The sequence below is a fragment of the Eleutherodactylus coqui genome, chromosome 11 (genome assembly GCF_035609145.1).
Source record: "Eleutherodactylus coqui strain aEleCoq1 chromosome 11, aEleCoq1.hap1, whole genome shotgun sequence".
In the NCBI taxonomy this organism is placed as follows: domain Eukaryota; kingdom Metazoa; phylum Chordata; class Amphibia; order Anura; family Eleutherodactylidae; genus Eleutherodactylus; species Eleutherodactylus coqui.
The window spans coordinates 98168139-98188741 of record NC_089847.1 but is presented as its reverse complement, the minus strand read 5'-3'; positions in this window follow the sequence as shown (position 1 = coordinate 98188741).

Genomic DNA, 20603 nt, shown 5'->3' with positions numbered 1-20603 from the left:
AGTGGGACTTTTTATACAAGTCTTGCTACAATGACTGGGAATCAAAAGCAAAACCAGACCCCATGTACATACAGCTGTTTCCGGGTTATTGCCCATCATCAGTGTACAGTAGGAGTCTGGCTTTTGCTAGTGAGAGGCCTGGGACAGGGGTCAGAAACACTCTGTTCTCCTTAGGGAGAGCAACTATATACTATAAATAAGTGAGGAGACTCAAATGGCCACGCACGCTCCTCTGGGTAATATGCAAATAAGGGAGATGGAATAAATCCTCCACAGTGCCACCTACTAAAAGGCAGCATTCCTTCGAGTCAAAGTGGGACTTTTTATACAAGTCTTGCTACAATGACTGGGAATCAAAAGCAAAACCAGACCCCATGTACATACAGCTGTTTCCGGGTTATTGCCCATCATCAGTGTACAGTAGGAGTCTGGCTTTTGCTAGTGAGAGGCCTGGGACAGGGGTCAGAAACACTCTGTTCTCCTTAGGGAGAGCAACTATATACTATAAATAAGTGAGGAGACTCAAATGGCCACGCACGCTCCTCTGGGTAATATGCAAATAAGGGAGATGGAATAAATCCTCCACAGTGCCACCTACTAAAAGGCAGCATTCCTTCGAGTCAAAGTGGGACTTTTTATACAAGTCTTGCTACAATGACTGGGAATCAAAAGCAAAACCAGACCCCATGTACATACAGCTGTTTCCGGGTTATTGCCCATCATCAGTGTACAGTAGGAGTCTGGCTTTTGCTAGTGAGAGGCCTGGGACAGGGGTCAGAAACACTCTGTTCTCCTTAGGGAGAGCAACTATATACTATAAATAAGTGAGGAGACTCAAATGGCCACGCACGCTCCTCTGGGTAATATGCAAATAAGGGAGATGGAATAAATCCTCCACAGTGCCACCTACTAAAAGGCAGCATTCCTTCGAGTCAAAGTGGGACTTTTTATACAAGTCTTGCTACAATGACTGGGAATCAAAAGCAAAACCAGACCCCATGTACATACAGCTGTTTCCGGGTTATTGCCCATCATCAGTGTACAGTAGGAGTCTGGCTTTTGCTAGTGAGAGGCCTGGGACAGGGGTCAGAAACACTCTGTTCTCCTTAGGGAGAGCAACTATATACTATAAATAAGTGAGGAGACTCAAATGGCCACGCACGCTCCTCTGGGTAATATGCAAATAAGGGAGATGGAATAAATCCTCCACAGTGCCACCTACTAAAAGGCAGCATTCCTTCGAGTCAAAGTGGGACTTTTTATACAAGTCTTGCTACAATGACTGGGAATCAAAAGCAAAACCAGACCCCATGTACATACAGCTTTTGATTCCCAGTCATTGTAGCAAGACTTGTATAAAAAGTCCCACTTTGACTCGAAGGAATGCTGCCTTTTAGTAGGTGGCACTGTGGAGGATTTATTCCATCTCCCTTATTTGCATATTACCCAGAGGAGCGTGCGTGGCCATTTGAGTCTCCTCACTTATTTATAGTATATAGTTGCTCTCCCTAAGGAGAACAGAGTGTTTCTGACCCCAGTAAGACCTCGGCACAGGCCAGGTAAGTAGCATGCACATCATACATTAAGATAGACACAAGTGTAGACACTAACACATACATAGACACAAGTACACACACTGATAGGTGTAGATTTCAGCTTTGATCCTGGGACTTGTTCCGACCGCCATATTTGGGGTCAGGAAGGAATTTTTCCAACTTGAGGACAATTGGCTCGTACCTCAAGGAGGTTTTTGCCTTCCTCTGGATCAGCTCACAGCCTTAAATAGGGTTAGGTTTTATTTATAGAGAAGTAGCCACATAAATAATACAATATAAATACATATATATAAATCTTTAGCTTTGTAGGGCTCTAGCTGACATCACATACACCAGGGAGGTGAGCTGCTGGCGTTTGATCCTGAGATTTATTCTGGTCGCCATATTTGGGGTCAGGAAGGAATTTTCCCCCCTTAAAACAGGATAATTGGCTCTTTCCTCAAGGGGGTTTTCGCCTTCCTCTGGATCAACACAGTCTATAAACAGGTTTAGTTTGATACACTTTATATTTCACACATGCAGTAAATAGTAATAACTGATTATATATCCAGATTTATGAATACAAAACAATATGCTTTATAAAGTGAGATAGATTTAATCTCGGCTTTGATCCTGGGACTTGCTCTGATTGCCATATTTGGCATCAGGAAGGTATTTCTTCCCCCCTTGGGTACGTTGACAGGTAGTGGAAATACTGTGAAATACTGCAGCGCACATCCTTCACCCGGCCACCGCTACTGAGCCCGTGGCCACCGCTGCTGCTGGTCAGGTGATGCGCCCACTTCTACATCACATGACCAGCGGCAGCGGTGCTCAGTAGCGGTTTCCGGGTGAGGAATCTTTCCGCTATGTGTGAACAGATCTTTGGCTCGTACATCGAGGGGTTTTTGCATTTCTCTAGATCAACTCAGCCTCAAAATTCCCCAACCTAAAATTCACCATTGCCTATAACTAAAAATAAAATGTTCTTTCTCCCCTTATATCTTTGTGTCCGTGTCTGTATTTCCACTGGTTGTCTCTGTAGTTTTCGCATTAATGGGTCACACACAATATGCCGTATTTTTGCAAACTGAAGGTCCCCACAGAAGTCTATGGGAGGGACGCAAATGCTCAGAATATACGTGCAGAGTTGCAGGAGCTGAGCAGCTTGATATATTGTTTTATGAGGATGCAGTGCATGACTGTACATACAGGGGGAGCTGTGTATGACAGTACATACAGGGGGCGCTGTGTATGACTGTACATACAGGGGGAGCTATGTATGACTGTACATACAGGGGGAGCAGTGTATGAGAGTACATACAGGGGGAGCAGTGTATGACTGTACATACAGGGGGAGCAGTGTATGACAGTACATACAGGGGGAGCAGTGTATGACAGTACAGGGGGGAGCTGTCAATCACTGATAGCTCTGCCCATCGGACTGTTCAGCTTAGAAAATGCATAAGTATATATAAATAAAATACAAGTTCTACTGAATCTTTCCCCATAAAACTATATACAATACGCTCTGCTCCTCCTGCTCTATAACATGATGTCTGCAGTTTGGACCACATGTTCAAGATGACAGATTTCCTTTAAAGGGATTATGTCAAGTTCTAAAGATATTCCCTATCAATAGGATAGGAAATAAGTGATTGATGTGGGCCCAACCGGTGGGACCCCGCTAATCACGAGAACAGGGGCCCCTTATCACCTATATGAAAGGTGGGGGTCATGAAGCCTGTGCGCTGCTGCTTTATTCATTTCTATGGAACTAGTGCAGATAGCCATACATTGTAAAATCATGTGAGCTCCCATATTCTTATATTATTTTGCTTTATTTTGAGGAAATTGCCCTTAAAATATTATTGTCTTCTTGCATTATTCCCAAAGTACAATGAAACACAAAGTGCAAAAATATTGTACAATTCCAGAAGCCAAACCAAGGAAACCATTAGTGTTATCTGACCGTATAGTTACCTCTAGTTTGCATACATTCACCGGGCTGCAGAATATGCTGGCGCTCTGGAAGTAATAGGAAATACACTAAATAAATGAGAATATCCTCAAGTGCCAGACCAGATGGAGTGTGTTAGTAGGCATAATAGTCGGTGCCTGTTCTTTGCACTTTCACCCACCTGCTATATTGTATCCTTAAAGGGGTTGTCTCGCGCCGAAACGTTTTGTTTTTTTTTCCATAGGCCCCCCGTTCGGCGCAGGACAACCCCAAAGGATGTGTTAAAAAAAAAAATAAAAAATTATTACTTACCCGAATCCCCGCTCTGCGATGTCTTCCTTCTTCCTTCACCAAGATGGCCGCCGGGATCTTCACCCACGATGCACCGCGGGTCCTTTCCCATGGTGCACCGTGGGCTCTGTGCAGTCCATTGCCGATTCCAGCCTCCTGATTGGCTGGAATCGGCACACGTGACGGGGCGGAGCTACGAGGACCAGCTCTCCGGCACGAGCGGTCCCATTCACCAGGAAGAAGAACGCACAGCTCAAGCGCGTCTAAAAAAGCAAGAAGACATCAGAATTAGACGGATCCATGGCGACGGGGACGCTAGCAACGGCGCAGGTAAATGAATAACTTCTGTATGGCTCATATTTAATGCACGATGTACATTACAAAGTGCATTAATATGGCCATACAGAAGTGTATAACCCCACTTGCTGCCGCGAGACAACCCCTTTAATCTTAGATTAAAAAGTTGCAATTTCCAGAGACCCCAAAGAGTGCAGCTGTTTCCTTCTAATTTCTTGCTATTTCATATTGGACTATTGTTGCTGCAGAATACCCCCGGGTTTGCATGTATGTCCTGTTCCACCTGGACTATTGATGTTGTTGTAGTGCCGACAATTCTACCTTTTGCTAAGAATGTCCATGTACACATCACATTAAAATGTCTCTGAGTCAGAAGGGTATAAGAGAACAACAGCCAACTGATGAACATCTGAAAATACAATTGTACTATGGTATGGAGAACCAATGACCGAGTGTAATCGGACAACTATTTCAATAAGACATTGATTTTAAATTAGGTTGTCCACATCTTAGGGGGTCCTTCCCACGGACGGATTTCCGCAGCGTAGAACGCGGCGAAAATCCGCCACGTTGCCCGCAGCTATTAGGTTCTATTGAACCTAATAGCTCAATGCTCACGGTGCAGAATTCCATTGCGGAATTCCGCACCGTGAAATCACGCGTCCTCACCCGCGGCATGCTCTATTTGCCGCGGGTGTACGTGCGGACGGCTTCCATTGCAGTCAATGGAAGCCGTCCGTCACGCTATCTTCCGCTATAGCACAGTGAAAGATAGCGTGAAACCGCTTCCCTGCCCACGGCCAGCCACGTCATGTGATGCTGTGGGCATGTCATATGACGAGGCCGGCGCGTCACACGCTCTATTGCGCATGCCCGCCGAAGCGTCATGCGGAACGGAAGACGCCGGATCCGCAGGTAAGTATTGGGGTCTCTGGGCGGCGCCGTGACGGCCTTGTGCAGCCAGTCTAACTATTAATGACCTTTGTTGAAGGTCAGAGGAAACAGTGCTTGTGTTACCAACCTAGGCCGCTGCAATATGTACAGAGTACAGTGTTCTTGCTCCATATACACAGTCAGCGGCCGACAAACAGCTGATCAGTAGGGGTCTTGAGTGGTGGATACCTGCTGATCAACTATTGATGACTTGTAGTGAGGATAGGTCATCAGTAGTGAAGAGGTAGACAACCCCTCTAAAGGGTTATTCCAATCTTAGGCACAGGATATGCCATAAATCTCTGATAGGTGAGGGTCCCAGAGTTGAGAACAGCACCTATTAGGAGAGTAGATGGGTTCACACTGTACATACTTGTCTGTTGGTGGACTGGAGGTAAATCTTGAAATAAGTAGTGACCTAGTGTTCTGCAAATCATGTCCTATGAGGAACGGTTAAAGGATCTGGTTAAAGATGTTTAGCTTGCAAAGAAGAAAGCTGAGAGGAGACTTAATAGCGGTCTACAAATATCTGAAGGGTTGTCACAGTGCAGAGGTATCAGCCCTATTCTCATCTGTATAAGGAAAGACTAGAAGCAATGGGATGAAACTGAAAGGAAGGAGACACAAATTAGATATTAGACAGTGAGGGTGATCAATGAATGGAACAGGTTACCATGGGAGGTGGTGAGTTCTCCTTCAATGGAAGCCTTAAAAACAGGGGCCGAACAGACATTTGTCTGGGATGATTTAGTGAATCCTGCATTGAGCAGGGGGTTGGACCCAATGACCCTGGAGCATGGGCATAACTATAGGGGATGCAGTTGCACCCGGGCCCAGGAGCCTTAAGGGGCCCATAAGGCTACTTTTCTCTATATACGGAGCCCAGTACTATGAATAAAGCATTTTATTGGGGGCCCTGTTACAGTTTTTGCATGGGGGCCCTGAAGCTTCAAGTTACACATCTGCCCTGTAGATGCCTTCCAACTCTACATTTCTATGATTCTATGATTCAGGACCCTCAGGATATCATTATACAAAATGCAATCCCCCAACCTACTCCTAGACAGAGTCTGCTGTGGTTGGGGGTAGCCTCCCTTCAACCCATTATGGCACAAAAGTTTAGGGTAAGAGCTGTCAACCACCCAGCTGTCAATATATGCTCCTGTGGAGGATTTGTGATATGGTGGCATCCTCTAGATCCTCTAGATGCTAGCAAGAGATTGCTTCTGGTTTTGAAACTCTGCAACCATTAAATGGATTTTCCAAGTCTACAAAATTAATGACCTATTTTATATGCGATCAGTGGGGGTCCCATGCTCAGGACCCTGGTGGACCAGCTGATCACTGGGCCAGCTGTCAGCCTGTCTTGCAGGCACAGCTCCTATTGAAGTGAATGGAAATTGTAGATAGGTCAACAATTGTCAAGGCCTGGAAAACTCCTTCAACGTGGATGTTTACCACCAAATGTAAATTAAACCAATAAAGGGAATCTGCCACCATGTTTATGCTGCCATCTTTGAGGATAGTCACGCTTATTAGCAACCTAGGTTCCTGTAAAGTTCTTGGGGGTTTTCTCTGATCTTCTTCAGTTATCTGCATAGTGAAATGCACCCTGTAATGGGTGACACCAAGCAGGGAGGAATCCTTATTGGGGATAAATTAGGCTTAGTTCACCCTGGATAAGTATCACAGGGCACGCCTAGGACACTTGGTACACGTTGCGAATCGCTCACTTCTCATTCAGTACTCGCGGTCTATGCGATACCCTGAGCGGGGAGCGCATAAACCCGAAGGCGAGAAGTCAGCGAGCCGCAATGTGATATTATTCTCCCAAAAAAAGCATCACTGATCATTGACAAATCGCAGCGATTTTTTTCCCCGCTGCAATATCGCGATTGCCCATGTGGAAATAGCCAAAAGGAAAGCCTCATCCTTGTGAACATCAACTTTGGGCCGGTGAACAGCCTGTCGATAGGGGTACCAGGAAGCAGCCCCCACCCCTCCTCTGTCAATCTACTATTGAGGGCCTATCCTAAGGGACCGTGTAGATGAAACCATTTTTATTTGAATGAGTGAACAAGGTCAGAGTTCGTTCGTTCAGCCTGCTTATACAGACAGATATATCGTTCGCTTGTTTAAACGAGCCGTCATTCATTCACTGTACAGCGGATGGAAGCGACTGAACGATCGGCATTTAAACCGAACAGTTGGTGAACGAGCCAACAGTGACTTCTATGCTTGCATAAAATGAACGGTGAATGAAAAGTCCTTCACAGTTTAGACAGAAATTTATAAAAACGAATCTTTTTATTAGATAATTTTTTTAAAACACATATAAAACACAAATAGGGCCCTACACATAGACCTCCAAATTTTGTAGAGGTGTACAAGTCTCAAAAGAGAGACTTACTACCACTTGCTGCCTATAGTGTTTGCCTTTTCCTGATATACAAAGGAGGGTACTAGTAGGTTGTATCAAAGATAAAGCAATGTGGTAGGCAAGTAGGTCTAAGAAAGAGTTCTACACTCAGAACTCAGGATATCATTCGCTTGCTATACATCCTTCCCCGTTGTCAGTCTGTTAGTGGATCGCTGTTCGTCAGTCCTACTAGCACTTGAGTATATTAGTAGATAATGCTGACAAACGTCCCACGTGAATTCATGAATGGGTGTGAGTGGGACCTGCCTCTGATTGGCTCAGGCTGAGACAATCAGGGGCAAGTCTGAGTCACACCCCCTTCACACCCACTGCAGGCCGGCCTCGCGGATGTCCGGCTGCAGGGAGCAGGTGAGTATATATATATTTTTTATTTTAACACTTTTCTGGATGAATTGCAGGGAAGGGCTTATATATTTAAGCCCTTCCCGACAATTCATCCAGCGCTGTCTGGCAGCCCATTGCTTTCAATGGAGCCGGCTGTATTGCCGGCTCCATTGAATTCAATGGGCAAACATCGTTCTTCTCTGCCACAGCTGTTACAGCTATGGCAGAGGAGAATGATTTGTCTTCTATGTGTTCTCAATGGGGTCGGTGCTGCTGCCGCCGGCCCCATTGAGCGCATATAGAGAAGAGAACAGGAATCGCAGATCGCAGATAGGTGCGATCTGCGATTTCTGTTCTAAAATTTATCGGACGAGCGCATAAAAAGCGCTCATGTGCCCGATACCATTGCAAAGCAATGGTTTCAAAAAATCACTGGACGCATGCGCAAATCGCGCGAAAAAACGCCCGAGTGAGTAAGGCCTTACACTGTATTTACCCGGGCCAGTGCGATATAGGTCAGAGAAAATTGCAGCTGTAAACCTGCGTTTTTCAGGTTTCTGCGAAATGTACCCAATCCTCTGCCACGGCTGTCACAGAGTGGGAGAAACTCGCTTTTCTCCCTCATTGCTTCCGCCGGCCCAATTGAAAACAATGGACGCTGCGATGCGAGATCACGCAGCTGATTTGTTTCCCGCATCGCATCGCTCATGTGTATGACTCCATTCAGAAGAATGTGGTTCAGATTTGTACTTCTCAAAACGCACAAATCTTGCGTGATTGTATCACCCCTTGTATCACCCATGGTGCCCATAGTTCAGGTCGGAGGAGTCCGGGGATGTGAGTGGGACTTTTCAGTCAGCGCAGGCGCATACCCTTAGAGAACAGTATGTGCGCACACTGACTTTAGAATCAGAGACCACATGTTGACTTCCAGGGGGGGCAGCTCAGGAACACGGAGCTGGGGAGGTAAGCAGAACACATCCTGGACTCTTCCAGACCCATCCTATGTGCACCAAAACTTCATAGTGCTTATAGGGGACGGCTGGTTGCTTTTAAAGCGGTTGTCCAATTACCGGACGGTATCTCTCTAAGGCCTTAGTCAGACGGGCGTTTTTTCGCGCGATTTGCGGATCGCATGACGGATGCGCATCCGCAAATCGCGTGACCGGTGCCCGAAAATCGCCCGAAAATCTGCTCCTAGCCGCGTTTCATTAGAAACGGGCCGGAGCTGTACAGTGCATTGCATTCAATGGAGCCGGCAATACAGCGGCTCCATTGAAAGCAATGCGCTGCGGGCGAGTGTGGGATGAATTGTCGGGAAGGGCTTAAATATATAAGCCCTTCCCTGCAATTCATCCAGAAAAGTGTTAAAATAAAAAATATATACATACTCACCTGCTCCCGGCAGTCGGAGTTCCCTGCGGTCAGCCTGCAGTGGATGTGCAGGGGGTGTGAGTCAGACCTGCCCCCTGATTGGCTCAGCGCTGAGCCAATCAGGGGGCAGGTCTGACTCACACCCCTTTCACACCCACTGCAGGCCGGCCGCGCAGATCTCCGGCTGCCGGGAGCAGGTGAGTATGTATATTTTTTTTATTTTAACACTTTTCTGGATGAATTGCAGGGAAGGGCTTATATATTTAAGCCCTTCCCGACAATTCATCCCGCGCACGCCGGCAGCCCATTGCTTTCAATGGAGCCGGCTGTATTGCTGGTTCCATTGAATTCAATGGGCAAACATCGTTCTTCTCTGCCACAGCTGTTACAGCTGTGGCAGAGAAGAATGATTTGTCTTCTATATGTTCTCAATGGGTCGGTGCTGCTGCCGCCGGCCCCATTGAGCACATATAGAGAAGAGAACAGGAATCGCAGATCGCAGATAGGTGCGATCTGCGATTTCTGTTCTATAATTTATCGGACGAGCGCATAAAAAGCGCTCATGTGTCCGATACCATTGCAAAGCAATGGTTTTAAAAAATCGCCGAACGCATGCGCAAATCGCGCAAAAAAAGCCCGTCTGACTAAGGCCTAAAGCTGTGTTCACACACGGCGTTTCTTGTTACGGTTTTCAACTGCAATTAAAAACTGCATTAAAGAAATCGCAACAAAAAACGCCATGTGTGAACGCAGCCTAATAGGGCTGTCTACTAAATTAATAAATTGCTATACTTACCACTCTGATAGGATCCAGCGCTGCAGTTCCGCTGCGATCCTGGTGTTTATTGTGATCGCGGCTGTCGCAGGAAGTCAGTTGATTGCAGCCAATCAGAGGCTGCAGCGTCACGTTCCTGAACTCCGGCCATCATGGAGCACCAATGCCAGGAGAACAAACAGTGACGATGTGGCCTATATTCGGCTGCAGTGGTCACCTGACTTCTTGTGACGGCCGCTGTCACAACAACCGTCCGGACCGCAGTGCTGGATCCCGGTTATGGTGGACGGGTCCGTATAGCTCTTTATTATTTTAGTACAGCTGGTCTGATTACTGGGATCACTCTACTTTCTCAGAAACACTACCACACATGGCCCTGGCAAAGCACCGTGCTTTTCCGCGCTTTTACTTTGTTTTCAGAGGGAGCGCTCCGGTCTCCAACAGTGGCTTTAGCACACCATATCATTGATGAAGTGCGCTAAATGCAGAAGATAGAACAGAAAGCGCTAGAAAATTGCGGCGCTTTCCATCGCAAGAGTGTGCGTATCATGGCATTCAAAAAGTTGCAGTAATCGCAAAAATATATCTCCATGAGAGTGGCCTAAGGCTAATTTTACACTGGCGAGTGTGATATTGGGCCATGAAACACAGCCTGATATCGCACTCGCCAATATGCGAATTCACTACAGATGTGAGGCAATTTCATATCAAAAGCGTCTCACATCACTCCAGGGAAGTAATTTCAAAAGAGAAACCTGGCATCGCACGGCATGCACCCAGCACATGGTACGATGATGCCGCCGGCTCCACTGAAATCTATGGGAGATGTGATGCGAGGGCACGCACAAAGAAAGGCTGCAGGGGCCATATATACCTGTATAAAGGTACAGGTGGTATAAGTTATTCATCTCCTGTATATTGTCCAGCATGATAATGCTCGGCCGCACACACAAGGGGGTCACAGCAGCCCCCACAACATTGTCACACTTCTGTAGCTGCTCAGTCACTGGATTAATATATGGGACCATCTGGAACGCCAACTTTGACAGTCAGCGAGTTTAGATGATCTAGACAGAGGCTCAGTAATCACAAATGTGGAGCGATATGCCGCAGGGTATCATACAGAACCTGTATATCTCCATGCCTGCCTATATGACACCGTGTATCCAAGCCAGAGGCGGTACAACAGGGTACTAGAGCATCCATGCCTACCCATATAACATCTTGTATACAAGCTAGAGGCAACACAACAGGGTACTAGAGCCTCCATGCCCGGCCTTATCACATCTTGTGCCAAAGCTAGAGGCAACACAACAGGGTACTAGAGCATCCATGCCTGCCCGTATCACATCTTGTATCCAAGCTAGAGGTGGTACAACAGAGTAATAGAGCCTCCGTGCCCACCTGTAGCACATCTTGTGTCAAAGCTGGGGGCGGTACAACAGGATACCAGAGCCCTCACTCCAACCTGTATCACATCTTGTATCCAAGCTAGAGGTGTTACAACAGTGTACTAGAGCCTCCATGTACACCTATATCACATCTTGTATCCAAGCTAGAGGTGGTACAACAGGGTACTAGAGCCTCTATGCCCACTCGTATCACATCTTGTATCCAAGCTAGAGGCGGTACAACAGGATACTAGAGCCTCCATGCCACTTGTATCATATCTTGTATCCAAGCTAGAGGTGGTATTAGATCCTCCATGCCCATCCGTAACACAGAGTTTATCCAAGCCAGAGGCTTAGCAGCGAATCACAGCGCAGAGACAGCTTAGACAGCTTTTATAACAGTGTAGTGCCATGATCCGCTCTGGATTTACACACACAGAGTCCTGCAGACACTGATTACCCCTGGTCATGTGATCCCTGACTCCTCCCACACAGGTACCATCATCACAGGACCTAGTATCTGCTGGCCAGTGCTGCAGGCATATTAGCCTTTTATTCTCTATCTCAGTACTATGGAGCAATTCCAGCAACCTCATTGGTTCTGATTCACAATTCCAGCAACCAGATTGGTTGTTTGGGCTGTCTGATTCAGCCTGGATGGTATGTTTGTTATCCCTGACAAAACTCCTTAGAATATAACTTTTATTATTAGAATACTAAAAACTAGAAAATTGTGGCTTTTGCACAAACAACATAAACAATGGTCTACTAAGGGACAGAAGTGGGGGCCATTTAGGTAGATGAAAGTGTGAGGGTAAGACCAAAAAAGTAATAATGGAAGGTCTAATAACCCATAGAGTGTGCGAGAATCAGGCCAGATACAGGGCTCTACAATAGAAATAGGCCCAGTTTAAGAAGGTATGGGTTCTGGGTGGTTACTCAGCACAGTCATGCGGTTCACTGGAAACGGTTCTAGTATGGCTCGACGCGTTTCTGTCATTGACACGACTCTTCAGGAGCCTAATTTAAAAATGAACTGTAAAAGTATGACAAAATGGACAACTTAGTAGATATCCTACCAGACCTAAGGGTGACCCTAGGAGGTGAGGGCAGTGCCTAGTAAAAGCTAGAGCACCACAATCCTAGAAATGGTCTAGGAATTGTAAAATGTAGGGATAATCCCTTGTTATGCTAGGTAGGGCGGTTCTCAAATGGTTAATCTCCGCATTAAGAATTACGTATGTCACCATTTGTGTTTACATAAACCCATTAATATAAATAGGTGACACAGGGCTAATTGCCATAGAGACCCTCTTCCTATACTCAAAATTCAGTAATAATGCAGAAAACTACTAAGATGCGAGTATAGAAAGGACCAATATTCCGATGAATGCTAGTAGATACTAGCTAAATAAAGGAAATGTATAGGTAAGAGAACCCAAAATAATAAAGTCCAAAGCCTAGCAGCATCTCCAGCCTTGAAGGTAGGCTGGAGGTATATGGGCATGGTGAGACTAATGCTGTCTTATAAAGCTAAGTCTAGTCACGCCTCATAGGGGGTAGGTGCCCCTTCATCCAATCAGACAGTCCGTCACCGCCCCTGTTTCCAATCAAGTAGAGTAACTTATACAAAGTATGGGAAATCCTTTTGCTCAAGAAAGAAAAGAAGCCGTCACCCGTGCAAGAGTAGATTGTGACACCCAACCCGGTACCCGATCGCCGCTGGCATACCTAGATGTGCGGCGAAAGCTAGGCCCCATGTGGCTGTGTACAGCCGGGTTCACGTGTGTGCGATCACGTGATGCGTGGCAAAATAGTTGCCGCCCACGTAATCTCTGGTTCCTCCCACTAGGTCACGTGATCCGAATAGACACGGCCCCATGACAAGCTGTGGCAACCGGCAGCCGCATTGCATGGAGTGGGATCGACCACCGGTCCCTCTCCATACATAACCTGAACCCGCAGGACGTAACTGTACGACATCTAGTGTTAGGGGTTAAAGGGGTCGTCCCACAAAATGGAAATTATTCCACAGGATAGCGGATTACTACGTGATTGGTGAGGGTCCGACCGCCAGGACCTCCACAGATCATGAGAATGGGCGTCCCAAATAGGGTGTTGATGGAGCGTGTGCATTGCCTTGCCACTTGTTTCATGTGCAAGAGCTCGACTATCTCGTGGCAGTCCTATTGACATGTATTAATCAGCAGCACCTACTTTTAGCCCCTTCTTCATTCCGGGACCTTTGAGCCCCCCTGTCCCTGTGATCATTGGGGGTCTCGGTGATTGGATTCTCACAGATCAGAGGGCTATTTGATAGGTGAGAGTGCGCTAACCATCTGATTAGTGAGGGTCTGACTCCTGGGACTCCCCACAAGAACGGGGGTCCCGGAGGTCCCTGCATGCAGCAGCGGCTGAGAACGGCTCCACCGCTTCATTCATGAACAGGATAGAACTTCATTTAAAGGCTCAGGATTCGGCCATTTATTTCTAACCCATTAACGCTGCATAAGGTTTCATCATGAGAGGTCGTGGTCTGTATGGAGTGGGATCATGGGGTGACCCCCCTCTATACAATGCGGGGGTAAGCTGTCTTTCATGCTGATCGCAACTGTTAACCCTTTAAATGCCACCATCAGTGCTGATAGCGACATTTAAATGCCTCCATCAGAGTTCAGTGATCCCAAACGACCCTCCCGTGATGAGACCGTACGAGGGGGGAGCTTCAGTTGCGATGGCAGCCGTCAGCCTTCTGAAGGCTGCCATTGCAGGTGGCCTATGAAGCCATGCCTGTGGCTTAGGGCCGCTTTCACACTGGCGACAAAATCGTACGATTTTCTCGCGATGTGACAGTGCTACAAATCACATGTATGTGAAGCCCATGCTTTCCTGTGGGTTCCTTCACATTAGCGATGTTTTGTAGGCTGCAACATTGCGAGAAAAGAAAATCGCGGCAAGCAGAATTTTGCCATGATTAGCGATGTTTTGTAGCCCATGTTTCCCAATGGAGCCTTCATGTTGCATTATACCGCACAAAATCGCGGTTTTCATGCCGTGCGATGCAACTTTTACAGTAGGAGGTCCTATTGTTTGTCTCTAAAATAAGCCCTGGATGCATTAAATAAAACAATAAGCACAATACATTACCTAACAGGCGCTGTCCGCTCCGCCGCACGTCTTCTCCAGCAGTCCCGCGGCACTTGCTTGTTTTCCTCAGCCAGTGTTTTCTGGTCATGGGGTTCAAAAATCCTGCTTCCAAGAAGCACAAGCTCTGATTGATTCTCGAGCGCTGCAGTTCAGCCAATCACTGTAGCGATCAATGAACCAATCACAGCCAAGCAAGTGCCGCAGAACTGCCAGAGAAGTGGAGCGGACAGTGCCTGTTAGGTAATGTATTGTTTCATTTTTTTTTATGCAGCCAGGGCTTATTTTCAGGGTAAGGCTTATATTTCAAGCCCCCCCCCCCCCCGAAGATCAAAGCAGAAGAGCGCTACAAAGTCAAATGACTTTGTATCGCCACAAAATCGCAACATCGTCATGAGAGAACGTAACAATATCGCACAGAACACAGCTGCGACATCGCTGCAATTTTCTCACAATGATATCGCTGTTGCCCGTGTGAAGGAGGCCTAATCGACTGCCTGTCAGATAGCAGTGTAACGTGATACTTAAGAAGCGATCAAACAATTGAAAGTTCAAGTCCCTCATGGGGACTAAAAAAAATATGTAAAAATGTGTTAAGAAAACTTTATTAAATATAAAAGTAACAAAAAAACACCTTTTCCACGTTTAGGAAAATTAAAAATAAGTTTTATTCAGAAGTCAAGGAGACATCTAAGGGTGCATTCAGACGATTGTACATCGGCTGGGTTTTCACGCCTCGCCGATATACGGCGTCCCTCTCTGCAGGGGAGGAAGCTGGAAGAGCCGGGAGCAGTGCACTGAGCTCCCGCCTCCTCTCAACCCCCTCTCCGCCCCTCGCCACTATTTGCAATTGGAGGAGGTGGGACTAGGTGGAGCTAAGTTTCCAGGCGTAGCTCCGCCTCGTGCCAATGCAAATAGTGGCGAGGGGCAGAGAGGGGGTGGAGAGGAGGCGGGAGCTTAGTGCACTGCTCCCGGCTCTTCCAGTTTGCTCCCCCTGCAGAGAGGGACGCCGTCAGGGGCGTAACTATAGAGGATGCAGGGGATGCGGTCGCCCATATGGGGGGCCCATAAGGCCTCTCTTCTCCATATAGGAAGTTCGGTACTATGAATAAAGCATTATAGTTGGGGCCCCGTTCCAGGTTTTGCATTGGGGCCCAGGAGCTTCAAGTTACGCCTCTGGATGCCGTATATCGGCTGGGCGTGAAACCCCAGCCGATATACGATCGTCTGAATGCGCCCTAAAGGTGTGTATCAGTAAATGGTATAAATGGTGGTGGTCTGGAAGAATCCACTAAATGTAGATGTTCTTTACAGGAGAGTGAATGAAAACTCTGTCCTGCACTCCTTTAGCGGGAAAGGTGAGACGGTCTTCTGTAGTTTCCATGTAGACAGAGAAAACAATGTTGTTTAGTATTACAGAGAGCTTTGAGTCTCTTGCTAAAGCAGCAAGCCTAATGCCGCCCGTACACCTTCACCTGCTGGACGAACAGTGAGCTTAATGCCGCCCATACACCACCTGCTGCACAAACAGCGAGTCTAATGCCGCCCATACACCTTCACCTGCTGCAAGAACAGCGAGCATAATGCCGCCCCATACACCTTCACCTGCTGGACGAACAGCGAGCCTCATGCCCCCATATACCTTCACCTGCTGGACGAACAGTGAGCTTATTGCCACCCATACACCTTCACCTGCTGGATGAACAGCGAGCCTAATGCTGCCCGTACACCTTCACCTGCTGGTTGAACAGTGAGCCGAATGCCACCCATACACCTTCACCTGCTGGCCGAACAGTGAGCCTAATGCCACCCATACACCTTCACCTGCAGAACGAACAGCGAACCTAATGGCGCCCGTACACCTTCACCTGCTGGACGAACAGCAAGCCTAATGGCGCCCATACACCTTCACCCGCTGGACGAACAGCAAGCCTAATGGCGCCCATGCACCTTCACCTGCTGGACGAACAGTGAGCCTAATGGCGCCCATACACCTTCACCCGCTGGACGAACAGCAAGCCTAATGGCGCCCATCCATCTTCCCCCGCTGGACGAACAGTGAGCCTAATGGCGCCCGTACACCTTCACCTGCTGGACGAACAGCAAGCCTAATGGCGCCCGTACACCTTCACCCGCTGGACGAACAGCAAGCCTAATGGCGCCCATACACCTTCACCTGCTGGACGAACAGTGAGCCTAATGGCGCCCATACACCTTCACCTGCTGGACGAACAGTGAGCCTAATGGCGCTCATACACCTTCACCTGCTGGACAAACAGCTAACCTAATGCCCGCATAGACCTTCACCTGCTTTAGCAAAATGTGTATTGGTGTTTGCAGGAATGAATGGGTTAATTCATGAATGAATGGGTTAACAGCAAATGAGCTGTCTCGGTCTGGAAATGTATCATTTTGTGTTGTGAGCTTGTTATCTGAGCATGCTTTATTTTAATGTTTGCAGTAAGTGAGTGCAAGTTAGGGCTCATGCCCACGAGCGATGTGGAATACGCCCACGGATTTACCCCGCGGGAGTACCGCAATTCAAAACAAAAAAGTGCCAGCGAGTGCTCGCGTTTGTCCACATGGATTTTCACGGTCTCCAGTCCTTGATATTAATGAAGCCCTCTCACAGCGTAAATCCGTGGTAAAATAGAACATGCCGCAATTTTTTACCCGCTCGTGGAAATCTGAGGTGGAAATCCACATTGGCAGGCAGAAAGCTATTAGTTTCAATAGAACCTTGCCACTCCAGAATTCACGCGCGGATTTCCACCACAGGAAACGCAGTTCAAATCCATCCGTGGACATTCACCCTTAGTCTAAGAGGTGCTGCAAGAGTCCCTTGACTTCCCTTGTACAAAGCGCTGCGGGAGCTGTTGTGCTGCTTTACTGAAGGGAGAAGAGACGAGAGTGTTGCTTGTTTTTAGGTCACAGGCCGCTGTTTAAATTATTGGAACATTTCCTTTCTGACTTGCACAGCTCCCGTTCAGTCACCTACATGGGAGGCTTTAAGGTAAAAATGGAGCTTGATGTTGGGATGCCATTTTGTTTTAGTGATGGACTGAAACATACCTGCGCTGGTCTACAAGAGGTACTTACTTGGCCACTTTCCATCAGAGGGGAATTGCTCTTTGGGGTGGGGAATAATTCAAGCAGATCCAGAGGTTCAGCCATCAAGGAGGAGAACAACTCAGTGACTTTCCTCCATGTGAAAGGTATGTATGCATGTTTTGGATTAGTTTAATTTGTAGCTCGCTAGTTAATGACCACAAACAGATCTTGAAGGCCGTGAGGAAGTGATACAGAGTGAACTCTATAGCAAATAAAAGCTATAGAGCTTTTATTTGCTGATATTGTAATACACCTGTTAGTTCACCAGGGGGCAGTAGTGGGCTCCTGTGCTGCCTCAGTATCAGTGGGCAGCTCTCAGCAGTCCCTGTGACGCTCATGTATGTTGTCCTGTTATCCACAGTTTTGCTTTAGACTTATTGCAGCCACAATATAAGGGTTTTAGGTAAAGTGGGAGTTTTTGCAGCGCTCTTATGACATGATATTGCATCGCTGGCTTAAAGGGGGATTCTAGACTTAGTCATGTATGATATATCCAGAGAATAGGGGGCCTCCAATCCACCTGGCGAGGTGGCTGCACATGTTCCTGGTTCTCTGCATTCACTTTTGAATGAGTTAAGGAGACTGCGAAGCATATCTGCCCGGCTAACCCCCATGAAAGTGAAATGGTTGGGGGTCCATTGTTGTCCACAAGTCGCCCCCCCCCCCCCCCCCCGCATCTATAAGACATTTGTTATTTCCTTATATATATACAAGAAATGTCCATGTTTGGAATACCCCTTTAAATGATTGTGTCCTCTATGCGCAGGTAGATATAGCAGTCATTGTTTCTTTATAGTGTTTACAAGCAACCATTTCCCATCTTTGTTTTGTTGTAGGTGTCTTGTTACATTTAGCCCTCTTATGGACATGAAGGACGACCCTCCGGCCATTATTATCTGGGACACATTGACTGTGAGAGCTCGGCACATCGGCCAATTCTCAAGTATGTGAAACAATCCTGTATTTTTGGTCCAGTAGTCTTCACTGTAAACGTATCCCGTGTGGCTGAGCATCATGAACTTACTTTGTGGAGTCACGTGGCAAGTTCTTCGCTAGAATGACTCCAGCCACGCTCAGCATTCATGGAACTCCTGGAAGTATTTCACTGAAATCTGAAGTTTTGGGGGTGAGATGTGGAAAATTGCTTATTTATATATTGCCATATAATTGCAGTTTAGGACATTTAACAGTTGTGGAGAAAATGTGTAACTGCCGAGTCCTGAGTTATGGAGTTGCTACTTGAGGTTTTGGCTACAGTTTATTAGCTGTGTATACGCTGGCCACTTTATTAAAGACACCGGCCCTTTAACAATTGAGCTGTCCTGTAAGGAAATTATCCTCGTGACCCCGAAGTGCAGCAGAAAATCACCTGACAAGTTTTCCGTGGATCAGTTTCAGGGTGCATTTCCACGAACGTATATCGGCTCGGTTTTTACGCTGAGCCGATATACGTTGTCTTCGTGTGCAGGGGGGGAGGATGGAAGAGCCAGGAGCAGGAACTGAGCTTCCACCCCCTCTCTGCCTCCTCTCCGCCCCTCTGCACTATTTGCAATGGGGAGAGGCGGGGGCGGGGCTAATTCTCAGAACTAAAAGGGGCACACTCTAGAAAAGTGGTGGCAACCCTATGGTTATGGTGCCAGAGGCGGCACGCAGAGCCCTCTGTACAGGCACAAACCACTGAGAGCTGCTCACCACAGTAGTGATTACGGCTGGAGTGTCTTAGCTTCCCGGCTGATAACCACATAGCGGTGCTGCTGGCAGCACTGATCCTCCTCCTCTGAGTACTCTCCTCCTTAGTTCTGCAGGAAAGGACAGGGAGGAAACATTCCAGGCTCACACAGTGACGGCAGTGTGCACCCAGGATCAGCACCAAGAAGATGAGGAGCAGCGCTGACTCTATAAGTGTATGGGGTGGGGGGATATTACTACTAGGGTTGCTGAAGGGGTCACTATTTCTACTGGAGCCACGTGGGAGCATACCACTGTCAGCGCTCCCCGGCTTCTGGTTACCAGCGACTAGCTCAGGTGCAGTGCTGCTAGTCAGGTGAGGCCACTACAGGATGCAGAGAACCAGATGCCGGGAAGCGTTGACAGCGGGAAGCCCTTGGAGGAAGTGATGGGGAGCAACACATAGACACATAAACTGAATGGGCAAGGAAATCGCATCCACAAAGCATATACATACGGACGAAGATCCTGAAGAGGTCGTAGAAACATCAGCCTCTGTGTCAAGTAGTAAGGTTTTTTTCGAGACGCGCCATCTCCACTCTTTTGTTGGCGTGAGATCTCCTTTTTAAATTGATCCCTACAACTCCTCTACTTCCTTTTCAGCTCTTCCACTGCAAGAAAAAAGAAATTGAAAGTCAGTTACCTTGTTTTTCTTTATAGCTTAAAAAATTCTGACAGTGGCATTTTAATCCCCTGATGTTTGGGTATCCGTATGGTTTCCCCGCAATGAGATAGCCTTCTGAAAGGTCCCAGGGCTGTCATAGTAATACCTGGGTAGCTAGATAGACTACCTGCTAGATAGCAGTATGATGCAATGCTATAGCATTATATCATACTGTAAGGGTGATCAAAGCATCGCATGTTGTGCTCCCACCCCTCCCCCCCAGGGACTAAAAGATAATGTAAAACAAATAAAAAAGGTCATCAAAGTTCCAAAAAAAACCTCTTTCGCCATATTTACAATACAAAATCTAAGTGATAAAGCAATACATTATTTACCCCGAACGCCATTAATGCGCTTTTTTTAGACAACCTGTCATCAAGAAAAAATTTATTAAAAAGTGATCAAAAAGTTGTATGTATTCAGAAATGGTTCAAATGGAAACGACAGGATGTCCCACACTAAATGAGCTATGTTGACGGAAAAATAAAAAGGTTATTTTGCACAGAAAATAATTGACAAAAATTAAATATATTTAACCTCTTCCCTCCCCATGACGTAAGGGTACATCATGGCAGGGTGGTACTTCCCGCAAAATGACGTACCCTTACGTCATAGGGATAGCGCAAGATCATGACA